The following is a 13,286-nucleotide window of genomic DNA, read 5'->3' on the forward strand; positions in this document are numbered from 1 at the left end:
TGCAGCTACCTCCCATGCGTTCATCAACCCCAGCGAGTTCACCCACCTTTCTGGGCACTCGGGGGTCAAGGTTCTAGGACCGCAGGTAGCTGCCCAGGTCCAAATCGGGGATCCAGCACTTCCTGCTGTGTGCCCTGCACTCTGTGCCTCAGTTTCCTCACTTCCATAATGGGAGGTGTGACAGGTCCGCTAAGGTCAAGCCTGAATACGAAAAGCACCCTCTGAAAACTTAAAAGCTTCTGCACAGCAAAGGAAAACATAAACAAGATGAAAAGACAACCCATAGAATGGGAGAAAATATTTGCAAATGAAGCAACTGACAAAGGATTAATCTCCAAAATTTACAAGCAGCTCATGCAGCTCAATATCAAAAAAACAAAAACCCAATCCAAACATGGGCAGAAGACCTAAATAGACATTTCTCCAAAGATATACAGATTGCCAACAAACACATGAAAGGATGCTCAACATCACTAATCATTAGAGAAATGCAAATCAAAACTACAATGAGGTATCACCTCACACTGGTCAGAATGGCCATCACCAAAAAATCCACAAACAATAAATGCTGGAGAGGGTGTGGAGAAAAGGGAACCCTCTTGCACTGTTGGTGGGAATGTAAGTTGATGCAGCCACTATGGAGAACAGTATGGAGGTTCCTTAAAAACTAAAAATAGAACTACCATACGACCCAGCAATCCCACTACTGGGCATATACCCTGAGAAAACCATAATTTAAAAAGAGTCATGTACCACAATGTTCATTGCAGCTCTATTTACAATAGCCAGGACATGGAAGCAACCTAAATGCCCATCAACAGATGAATGGATAAAGATGTGGCACATATATACAATGGGATATTACTCAGCCATAAAAAGAAACGAAATTGAGTTATTTGTAGGGAGGTGAATGGACCTAGAGTCTGTCATACAGAGTGAAGTAAGTCAGAAAGAGAAAAACAAATACCGTATGCTAACACATATAGATGGAATCTAAAAAAAAAAAAAAAATGGTTATGAAGAACCACTGCTGGACAGGAACAAAGACGCAGATGTAGAGAGTGGACTTGAGGACACGGGGAGGGGGAAGGGTAAGCCGGGACGAAGTGAGAGAGTGGCATGGACATAATACACACTACCAAATGTAAAATAGATAGCTAGTGGGAAGCAGCCGCATAGCACAGGGAGGGAGATCACCTTGGTGCTTTGTGACCACCTAGAGGGGTGGGATAGGGAGGGAGGGAGGGAGATGTGGGGATGCAAGAGGGAGGAGATACGGGGATGCATGTATATGTATAGCTGATTCACTTTGTTATACAGCAGAAACTAACACAACATTGTAAAGCAATTATACTCCAATAAAGATGTTAAAAAAAAAAAAAGCACCCTCCGAGTGGCACGCAGCCAGCAGGACACCCACTGAGCTGCCACTGCCATCACTGAACTGACCTCCTGCACCCTGCAGTCTTCATACACCTGCCAACTGAGGCCACTTCCCGAGTCTCAAACTTCACGTGTGTGATTCTCATTAATGCCCTCCTCATACACGGACCTGCGGCCACTGCCTGCAGGTCACCGCCATTCACTCATTCATTGCTTTCAGCACAGTCCACAGTTAGCTGCTTCCTAAGTCCTGTAATCACGCTGTAAATAGCACTTTTAGCTGTAAGGATACAGGTATTGATTGGCTAAATGCAAACATTTAAAACAAACCACTTTTAAAGTAAGCAAAAAATGGGACTTCCCTGGTGGTCCAGTGGGTAGGACTCCGTGTTCTCAACGCAGGGGGCCCGCGTTCGATCCCTGGTCAGGGAACAAGCCAGGTTAGATCCCGCAGCATGCTGCAGATAAGAAGTCCGCATGCCACAACAAAGATCCCGTGTGCCGCAACAAAGACCCAGCGCAGCCAAAATAAATAAATAAATATTTTAAAATGAAATAAAATAAGCAAAAATATAATAAAGTGGATGGAGACAGGGCACCACGCGGCACTCAGGTCCTACTGGCCCAGGAGCAGCCAACCAGGGCTCAGCCGCCACCAGCTGCCTACACCTGCTCCTAGGCTCCAGGGCCCACAGGGGGCCACTCGCTGCTGCCCTGGCCCCAGGGAGTCTGCCGAGCGCAGGGCCCAGCTCTCACCACACTGAACAGCCGTCTGAGCGGTGGCAGAGACAAAGCCAAAGAGCCAAAACGAAGAGGGGCCCTCTCCACTAGTGGATCAACAGCTGATATTTTAGGGACAGAATAAAAGGGCACCACACATCAGGTCAGAAATAGTAGTTTCTGTGGACTGTGGCATGCTGTGGGGAGATACACACAAGTTAAATGAAATTTTAACACGCTCAGAGTGGTTTTGCTAGTTTAAAAAGCTGGACGAGCTTCTTGGAAGTGTCGGTTTTCCAGCTCTCCACACAGCTTTGTTACACGCAGCGATGTTCCCCTTCCGGGCACCACATATCCCATCCACGCAGTTGCCTGTTTCAAATTAAAACACACTATTGAGTTACAGCACTAACGGGTCTGCTTTGTTTCTTCTGGGGCTTTGTTTAGAAATAACTTCGACAATGTCCAAGCAAACATCTTGGACCAAAGACCAGAACAGTCACTTAGAAGAACAAGAAAAAGCTGTTCCCATTCAAAGAAGGTTTTTTTACGAGAAACACATACTACATCACTCATGTATATCAATTTGTAATCTCCAATCTCTAAACCAAAGCTCACCCCCATTGGCGCACCTTTCTGGAATATAATGGAAGATCCTGTGGACTGACGGGCGTGCTGTCACGCAGGGCACGCTCAGTGGAGTACTGGGGGCACTGCAGAGGGTTTGCACTGGGTGGTCCACGTCCTTGCACAGGCACCCCTGTGACCAAGCCCTGCACAACTTCTCTGCCCCGTGGCCCAGGCCAGAGAGGAGCCTCCCCAAGACGTCCCCAAGCCCGCACCTGCCTCATGCAGCCCTCACCAGCCCCAGGCAGCACTGGCACAAACGTCCCTCTAAGCGTAATTTTCAGATTCCTCTAAGAAGGGCATACTCCTTAAAGAAGCCACAACATTTCTTCCACCCGCTAAAACCATCGCTGTAATAGTAAGTAACATGCAATGAGCACACCCTAGGCATCAGCAGGCACTTTCCACGTTAACTCATTTTTTACCTTCACAATAAAATGACTGTTTAATATGATCATTGTAACAACAAGTTATATTAATTATTATGTAACTAACAATCATATAACATTGACAATTACAACGAATAAGTATAATTAACATTTATTATAACTAAATATATCTCTATATTACATATAAAATACATTATGCTGACAAACGTTCTGATAGCTCTGACACATAATTTTACATTGTTATTAGTTATAATAAAAATTGGTACTATCATCACCCCCCTTTTACAGGCACCAGCAGTAACGTGGCGAGTGAGGTGACGCTGTGAACCCAGGACGCAGCTGCAGAGCCCCCGCCCAGTTCCCTTGGGCTCCCCCAGAAGGGCAGCTCCCCGGGGGGTGGAGCAGCTCCATTCTTCTCTGTTCTCAGCCTTGGGATGCGGTCCGCCCAGAAGGTGCTCAGCAGGTGCCCCGGAGCCCACCTTACGCATGAAGTCGGCTTATTAGCACAGGGCATGTGTGATTAACACCTAGGGAATCGACATGTCTTGGCACTAACCGTTTCTATCTAAGCGCCTGTGTGTTTTTAGTAAGCAGCCTGTCTACACACACACACACACACACACACACACACACACACACACACCCTCCACCAAATGGATACCGACGACCTAATCTCCACAGTGGTGCGGATGCAGCCGCAAGACGTGGTCCTGCCCTCTGGCAGCTTAGGGTCAGTGAGAGACAGGACACCAAGCCATCCCTCAACACTTTACTGGGGACGGTAAAAAAGTGCTCTGAGGAAGAGTGTGAGCTCTGAGTACACGTAAGGATGATAGTGAAACCAGCAGCTACAGGAGTGCTCGAGCCTGTTAACCCACCGAACCTTCACACTGACTCTCTGAGGGAATTACTGGCACGTCATCGTCCTCTCCGTCCCGCGCCTCGGTCTCATGCCCAGTTGGTACAGCGGCCACGAGAACTGTCACACAGCTGGGTGGCACCTAACCAGGAATCAGGCCACAGCTGCCCGTGCTCATTACCTGCGTCCCGTGGGAGACCACCACCTGACACACGTGTGCTGCCATCATTATTTACTTTAAACACTGTTGTAAACATACCTCCCCAACAAATAAATAGCACTCAGAAATGCTCAAGATAATGGCGAAAAGAAACAACATAAAATTTTAAGTGTAGGCTAACCCCCGCTGTGTATGTATAGAAAAACATGTCTGGAAGCAAACACATACATACTGTTAACACATTAACTATTTCTTCTAAGGAATATTACCGGTGGATATTTTCTCTTTTTATTTCAGTATCTTCTAAATTATTTGAAATGAGCATGTATTCCTTTTATCATGAGGGTAGAATAATTTTTTTTTTTTAATTATAACCAAAAGGCAACAGTGCCTGTGGTCACGGTCCAGACGGTAAGAAAAACCTGTGGAGTGGAAGGGAGGGGTCGGCGCCCCTGTTCTGGAGATCACGGCTGCTGTTCCTGGTCCGGGAAGGCTGCCCCCAGCCGATCGGTTCCCACGGCAGCCAGTGAGGGGGCGGCACGCGTGCCTGGGCTTCTAACTGCACCAACAGTCCATCTGCGCAGAGCAAACAGCCAGCCCTCCCAGGCAGCGGCCACTGTCACCAAGTCTGTCACCAAGTCCCTACTCCTGGGCTCTGGCACATACTTGCAGCAACCCTAACGTTTAGGAGGGCAACCCTATAACAGAGCTGGGGTCCCGAGTCGCCTCAATTTGTTTCAGATTTCAACTGCAACACGGATAACAGTCTCATTTTCACACCAGACTGCTTACTGCCATCCACAAACATTAACCTAAATTTCTTTTTTCTTTTTTTTCTTTTTGGCCACGCTGCACGGCTTGTGGGATCTTAGTTCCCCAGCCAGGGACTGAACCCACGCCCTCGGCAGTGAAAGTACAGAGTCCTAACCACTGGACTACCAGGGAATTCCCTAAACTGAATTTCTCATATACTAGAAGAACTCAGAGCAAGGACACAAGAGACACAAAACAACAATGCTCAACTATACTTTAATTAAAATAAATTAAAAATAAAACAATAACACAATGTAGCATATGCTGCACAGCTCTCTCAGTAACTGTTAGAGAAGGGAGGAGAGAGCAGAGCCGGCGCCCTAAGACTGTGTGCTAACCCCAGCCAAGGGGGTGGACAAGAGCGAGGGAGGAACTTCGGAAGCCGACACCCTGACTGAGCACTCCACGGCACCCTGAGTACTCCACAACACCCTGACTGAGTACTCCACGGCGCCCTGACTGAGTACTCCACGGCGCCCTGACTGAGTCCTCCACGGCGCCCTGACTGAGTACTCCACCACGCCCTGACTGAGTACTCCACAACACCCTGACTGAGCACTCCACGGCGCCCTGACTGAGTACTCCACGGCGCCCTGACTGAGTACTCCACAACACCCTGACTGAGTACTCCACGGCGCCCTGACTGAGTACTCCACGGCGCCCTGACTGAGTCCTCCACGGCGCCCTGACTGAGTACTCCACCACGCCCTGACTGAGTACTCCACAACACCCTGACTGAGCACTCCACGGCGCCCTGACTGAGCACTCCACGGCGCCCTGACTGAGTACTCCACGGCGCCCTGACTGAGTACTCCACGGCGCCCTGACTGAGCACTCCACAACACCCTGACTGAGTACTCCATGGCGCCCTGACTGAGTACTCCACAACACCCTGACTGAGTACTCCACGGCGCCCTGACTGAGCACTCCACGGCGCCCTGACTGAGTACTCCACGGCGCCCTGACTGAGTACTCCACCACACCCTGAGCACTCCACGGCGCCCTGACTGAGCACTCCACGGCGCCCTGACTGAGTACTCCACGGCGCCCTGACTGAGTACTCCACGGCGCCCTGACTGAGTACTCCACCACGCCCTGACTGAGTACTCCACAACACCCTGACTGAGCACTCCACGGCGCCCTGACTGAGTACTCCACGGCGCCCTGACTGAGTACTCCACAACACCCTGACTGAGTACTCCACGGCGCCCTGACTGAGTACTCCACGGCGCCCTGACTGAGTCCTCCACGGCGCCCTGACTGAGTACTCCACCACGCCCTGACTGAGTACTCCACAACACCCTGACTGAGCACTCCACGGCGCCCTGACTGAGCACTCCACGGCGCCCTGACTGAGTACTCCACGGCGCCCTGACTGAGTACTCCACGGCGCCCTGACTGAGCACTCCACAACACCCTGACTGAGTACTCCATGGCGCCCTGACTGAGTACTCCACAACACCCTGACTGAGTACTCCACGGCGCCCTGACTGAGCACTCCACGGCGCCCTGACTGAGTACTCCACGGCGCCCTGACTGAGTACTCCACCACACCCTGAGCACTCCACGGCGCCCTGACTGAGCACTCCACGGCGCCCTGACTGAGTACTCCACGGCGCCCTGACTGAGTACTCCACGGCGCCCTGACTGAGTACTCCACGGCGCCCTGACTGAGCACTCCACGGCGCCCTGACTGAGCACTCCACGGCGCCCTGACTGAGTACTCCACGGCGCCCTGACTGAGTACTCCACGGCGCCCTGACTGAGTACTCCACGGCGCCCTGACTGAGCACTCCACGGCGCCCTGACTGAGTACTCCACGGCGCCCTGACTGAGTACTCCACGGCGCCCTGACTGAGTACTCCACGGCGCCCTGACTGAGCACTCCACGGCGCCCTGACTGAGTACTCCACGGCGCCCTGAGTACTCCACCACGCCCTGACTGAGTACTCCACGGCGCCCTGACTGAGCACTCCACCACGCCCTGACTGAGTACTCCACCACGCCCTGACTGAGTACTCCACGGCGCCCTGACTGAGTACTCCACGGCGCCCTGACTGAGTACTCCACGGCGCCCTGACTGAGCCCTCCACGACGCCCTGAGTACTCCACGGCGCCCTGACTGAGCCCTCCACGGCCAAATGCTGGGGAGCCATGCGCAGATCAGTCCTCCAGGGAGCAGGCTTGTTTCTCCCAGGGGCCGGGGAGTCATTCTAAAACTACTTTCTGTGTATGCTAGGTCTGAACAAATAAGCAAATACATTGTGGATAATGAGACCCAGACTTCTCACTACCTGATGAAGAAGTTATAAACAAGGAAAGAAGAAAGCAAGAATAAACCATGTGATATTGGATTGGAATCAGAAATGCAAGTGTGAACTCATGGTTTCTAATACGTACACAGAGAGATACATACAGATGTGTATGTCCAGGCATGTGAGTACAAATACATGTATATCCTGTGTACACTGAGAGAACCAGAAGCGAGGGCACCCCAGGGGGCTAGAAGCACACTCGGCAAGCAGGTCTCAGCCTCTCACACCGTTTCTCCAAGAAAAAGAACCAGGGCTCCTCGACGAAATGAATTGGGGCAGGAAAAATACAAGAAGAGACTGGAGTACCCTGTAGGTCCAGGAGGGAAATAATTAGAAAACGATGGGGTGTGTTGAAAAGACGGAGGCACCAACCTGAAAGAGCTCCACATCAAGGTCACAAAAGACAAAGAAAGAACGAGGAATTGTCACAGATTGGAGAAAGTGAGGGGACGTGCAAGGTAGGCCCCCAAGGCTGGATGGGGGCCCAGAACTGGACAGCGGGTGTCCGGGAAATGGACATTAGTCAGACTAACAGCCAAATGTGAGTAAGATCTTTAGATGAGGTAACAGTACTATGCCAATGTTAATCTCCTGGTTTTCATAACTGTCCTCTAATTATATAAGATGATAACATTGGGGGAGCTGGTACGGGAACTCTATTGTAGTACTATTTTGGCTACTTTCCTGTAAGTCTAAAATTATTTCAAAATAAATGAATACTTATGAATGCAATGACAGGATACTTCAAGCAACGGAGGGTGGGGAGCAGGGGAGAAACAGACGAGCAAGGCTGCACTGAATGGCTGAGCGGAGTGACGGCCACACGGGGGCTCCTTGTATTGCTCCCTCTACTTTCATGTACATTTGAAACTTTCTTCACTAAAAAGTCCTTTAAAAATTTTTTCAAAGTCTGCAAAACTCAACTTAAATCTGCCCACTTCTACTAGTACGCTGCATCACCACCCATCCAAGCCCCAAGTCAATCAGACATCTTCCAGACCCTCTGCTCTCCCTAAACCACACCTGCTCCATCCTCCGCCCGCAGGACCTCTCCAGTGTGACACTTCTGCGCATTTCCAAGCCACTTCCCATCTCTTCTCCACCCGGCAGCCAGCGGCTCCTCAGAAACACACAAGGCATGTGTGCATCTCTCACACCTGCTCCCCAGCATTCTGGATTAAAAGAGCTGTGCTCAGGGCGGCCTCTGCCCCTGGGCCCGTGCAGCCCATCCCGGGTGCAGCCCGATCCCAGGCCCCCCACAGGCCAGGGTCCCCGCCACATTCGCTCTGGAATGTGCCCCCTCCCGCCTGCACTAAAACATCCGCCATCTCGCATGTGGTGACCATGCATTGCACGTCTGTGTTCATGACTCGGTCAGTGAGCTCAGGGGGCAGAAGCCACCTGGGTTTGCACCCATCATTGTTCCCCGAGCACTGAGCAAGACGCCTAGCACATAGCTGGCACTCAGTATTTACTCAAAGAGTGAGCATTTTTGACATTAGACACACAGGCCTGACCTGGGTATTGGACTCTCATATTCTTTCCCACCCTGTTAAAGTATGTTTAGCTTTACTGTGTTTATCTAATTGTCCAGGTTCCAAACATACTCTAGACTCTAGCACAAAGAAATGGATATGCCTTATAGCTATTAGGCAGATCTTGGCAAAACATGCTTAAATCTAATATCTTTTTCCACTTTGGTAAGTAACAGAATATGCCAGATATGATATACTACATTAAGAACTCCACTTCACTTTCTAAAAGGCTGTGAGGACAATAATCAGTGTCGGTGAGGACGTGGAGAAACAAACCACTGCTGGCAGAAACGTAAAGTGGTGCAGCCGCCATGGAAACAGTTCAGCAGCTCTTCACAAAGTTACAGAGTAAAGCCCAGCAATTCCACTCCTAGGTATGCGCCCACGAGAAATGAAGACATATGCCACACACCATATACGAATATGGTGTAAACGAATGTCCACAGCAGCGCTATTCATAACAGCCAAAAGGCAGAAACCACTCAAGTGCCCATCAACAACAGATGAATGGATAAACAAACTGTGATATAGCCACATAAGGGGTTATTCAACCATAAAGAAAAATGAAGTGCTGACACACACTAGGACACAAATCCTGAAAACATCATGCTCAGTGAAAAAAGCCAGACATAAAAGGTCATATATTTTATGATTCCATTTACATGAAACATCCAGATGAAGCAAATCCACAGACAGAATGCAGACCGGTGGCTGCCAGGGACGGAGGGAGTGGGGGATGGGGAGTGACTCCTTAATGGGTACAGGATTTTCTTTTGCGGTGATGAAAATGTCTTGGCACCAGACAGAGGTGATGGTCGCCTGACACTGAATGTACTAAATGCCACTGAATTGTTCACTTTAAAATGGTTTGTTATGTGAATTTCATCTCAATTAAAAAAAAAAAAAAAAGAGGCTGTGACATTTTGAAAACACCGCCTCTCTGAAACACCGATCTTTTTTCTCTCCCTTTGTTAACGTGCAGACACACTTGGAATAGACCACACAAGTAACAGAAGCAGGGGAAACTGCTGTAGGTTTGCCTCAAAGGAGGCCAGGGACCTTGACCAGGGGAATAAAACCCCACCTTACAGCAGCAGCCTGAGCATGCCCAACCTGAAAGGTGACTCTGCAAGATTCTTTAACAACCATCATTCTACGACACGGACTTAAAAACACCTATTTCAATAAAAACATGCAAAAATAAAATATAAACCGCTCTTCAAATAAACGTTTGTTGGAATGACACCAGGTACCATCGGATAGCTTAGCAGGGTGTGTCTCATCCTTAAAGTACGTCGTGCTGGGATGGCGACTCGCCGGCCAGCCAGGAGGGCACCACCCTCGCCCGCTGCCCCCCGTGGCAGACTCTGATAAACCCATCTGGGAGCCCTCCTCCTCCTCCGATAAGCCCAGACTGGGGCTCAGCCTCTTTCTCAACACGATGCTCCAGGCACCCAGGACGCCCACCATCTCAGGTGAGATGCTTCCCTGGTGGAATGAGATTCAAATCCCTCAAAAAGTCAACCTAGTTCTTTGTTTCTCTTCTAAAGACAAAAGAAAAAAAAATTGCCACCCAGAGTTCCTACAGTTTTATAACCAAATTTCTCACCATCTTTTCTATTTACGTCACAGCATTTATTTATTTATTTAAATGTATTTATTTTATTTATTTATTTTTGGCTGCCTTGGATCTTTGTTGCTGCGCGCGGGCTTTCTCTAGTTGCGGCGAGCGGGGGCTACTCTTCGTTGCAGTGCGCGGGCTTCTCATTGCGGTGGCTTCTCTTGTTGCGGAACACGGGCTCTAGGCGCGCGGGCTTCAGTAGTTGTGGCATGAGGGCTCAGTAGTTGTGGCACACGGGCTTAGTTGCCCCGCGGCATGTGGGATCTTCTAAGACCAGGGATCAAACCCGTGTCCCCTGCATCGGCAGGTGGAGTCTAGCCACTGCACCACCAGGGAAGCCCACAGCATTTATTTCTCAGAGAATTTTCACCCAAGACATGCATTTTCCCCTTAACTCACCCCTAGAATCCCATCACTGAGAGAAGGTGGCTCACCAGCCCTTTATCACAGGACCCCAGCACCTGGTGAAACCACAACTCTCAGCTCGGTCCCGAGTCCCATCCCAGCACCACACCTGCCCAGCCCTGCCCTGGGCACCTGCACGCATTAATGTGCTTTATCCTCACAAGCAGGGAGGCACTTATCGCCACTTTACAGGTGAAGACACTGGCTACAAACAGGCGCAGGTGCTCTCTCAGGCTCCCCCTTCCACGTGCCCGTGCAGCTTCTAGCTGGGTGCCTCCTTCCAGGCCTGTCTCCTGAGGGCACGGCTTTGGACAAGATCTTAGGAAGCCAAGAGGGAGGCAGTCGGCCTCTAACGGCCAGAGCAGCAGCCCGGCTCAGGGTTGCCCGCGCTGAACCTACCAGCACCGAGGGCCAGTTCACTCACCGAGGGCGGTGGAGAGGTTGCAGGGTGCTGCGGAAGACTTCCCTGCCTGCCCCTTGAGAGGTCATGCGTTTACCTTCCCACGGACATCCACTACCTATCTAAGTAGATCCGTTGGCGAGTGGCCCCCGGTCCACTTCCCTCCACACTGCCCGACAGTCAGCACCCTGGACTCCAGGCAGAGCTGGAGAGAACCACAGGGCGCCAGGGGTAAGGGAGGGCCAAGCGAGAAGAGGCGCCACGCCGGGCTGGCGGCAGGGCTTTTCAGACGTGTACACAAGTTTCAACTCAATTGATTTAGCTTTTAAACAATAAAGAATTGAACGTAATAAGGATTTATTGAGTAAAAAGAAAACACTACGGTAGACACTGGAAAGACAAAAGATAACCAAGATGGTCCTGGGCGGCGAGCAAATGGAGTTTACAACAGAATGAAGGAAACAGGCCCCCACCAGGCAAAATGCACCGGGTGCTATAAAGATGCAAAGTGAATGCCACGGATTTTCTTCTCCCGGATTTCTTAGGATCGCCTTAAATTTAGCATATCTATAAAAGAAAACTTACCCCTGCTGCTCCTTCCTTACCCATGGTCTGCCTCGCTGACGCCGGCAGGTCAACTGGGAGGAGTGGTTTTCACCTCCTGCCCCAGACACAGGCCTCCCTGCTCTCTCCACTCTCCTCCCCTCAGCACTGACCTGCCACCAACAGGGAACCTTACCACGCCCCCACCAAACACAGGTGAAGACTCCTGTCACCGGCCAGACCACCCCAGCCTGTCACACACCTGCCAAATACTCAGAGGGTCCCCGTTACCTGCAGAACAGAAAAAAGCCCCACCCTCAGCTCACCTCCCGGGTACCCACAGCATCACCTCCAAACCCCCGACATCACGCTCAGTGCCCGCCTACCTGGACCAGCCTCTCTTCTCAACAGGTTGTTGGGCCTTCCTGCTGTTCACCTACATTCCTCTGCCTTCACGACAGATCCAAACCCAAACAGCTGCCCAGGGGAAGTTTTTGTTGTGGATACAGAGCATCAGCGTTGTACAAACCCTAATGAATTGAATTAATGGAACCTAATGATTAACGATCAACAGCAACTAGTATTCACACCAAAAAAAAAAAAGCAACAAAACCCAAAAAAGTAGAACCTGCCTCAGATCAAGCCTTTAGGTCTGACCACTGATTTGCAGGAAATCCACACAGGACAGACAGACACGCTGAATTACACCAAGAAGATGCAATCAGCGAAATCTAGTTGGTGGGGAAATGTGACAGCACACACAGCCAGGTTCTTCAACCCACCAACAGTAAGCAGTCGGAAAGAAGAAGGCAAAAACTAGAGCTTAAGAGAGTGGTTGTTTAGGGGGGACCAGCTCGGTGCTCTGTGACCACCTAGAGGGGTGGGATGGGGAGGGTGGGAGGGACACGCAACAGGGAGGGGATATGGGGATATACGTATGTGTATAGCTGATTCACTCTGTTATAAAGCAGAAACTAACACAACATTGTAAAGCAATTATACTCCAATAAAGATGCTAGAAAAAAAAAAAAGAGTGGTTGTTTAGGTCTGGTGGGTGGGCAGGAATGAGGAGTCACAGCTAAGGAGTACAGCCTTTCTTTGGGGGGAGGGGACAAAAATGTCCAAAATTAGGTTGTGGGGATGGTTGCACAAGTCTGTGAAGGTACTAAAGCGCGCGGAGTTTTACACTTTAAATGGTGAATTGTGCGGTACGTGAGTTACATCTCAATAAAGCTCTTATTTTAAGACTATATTGAAGACTCACATCAGCCAATCACAATGTGGGCCTTACCTGGATCCCGATTCAATCAGCTGTTAACAATCCATGACATGTGAGAAACTGAGCAGATCTGGACTAACTGTGTGGTCCAGGACACTGGTAACTAGGGGTTATGTGAGGGGGGAGGGGGAGGAAAAGACAGACATCCTTATCTCCCAGGGACACCCTCAGACATACTGTAAATTAAATGAGATGACTGGGGTCTGCATCAAGACAAGGAGCAGGGGGGACTTCCCT

At 50.2% G+C, this 13,286-nt stretch overlaps 1 protein-coding gene and 1 long non-coding RNA gene across 11 annotated transcripts in view; one reads left to right on the plus strand and one right to left on the minus strand.

Annotated features, from left to right (window-relative positions):
* LOC309646997 overlaps positions 1 to 13,286 on the plus strand; it is a 404,605-nt gene that overhangs the window by 135,371 nt on the left and 255,948 nt on the right. The window lies entirely within an intron of this gene.
* Positions 1 to 13,286, minus strand: part of AGO2 (argonaute RISC catalytic component 2) — a 114,604-nt gene that overhangs the window by 92,397 nt on the left and 8,921 nt on the right. The window contains exon 2 of one of the 10 annotated variants that reach the window (XM_082433833.1): positions 12,157 to 12,300. The exons of the other annotated variants lie outside the window; for them this stretch is intronic. The gene's annotated coding sequence lies outside the window, so the exon portion shown is untranslated. The remainder of the gene's footprint in view (positions 1 to 12,156; positions 12,301 to 13,286) is intronic. 10 annotated transcript variants of the gene reach the window in all.

The sequence above is a fragment of the Balaenoptera physalus genome (genome assembly GCF_965194825.1).
Source record: "Balaenoptera physalus genome assembly, chromosome: 17".
NCBI classification, from domain to species: domain Eukaryota; kingdom Metazoa; phylum Chordata; class Mammalia; order Artiodactyla; family Balaenopteridae; genus Balaenoptera; species Balaenoptera physalus.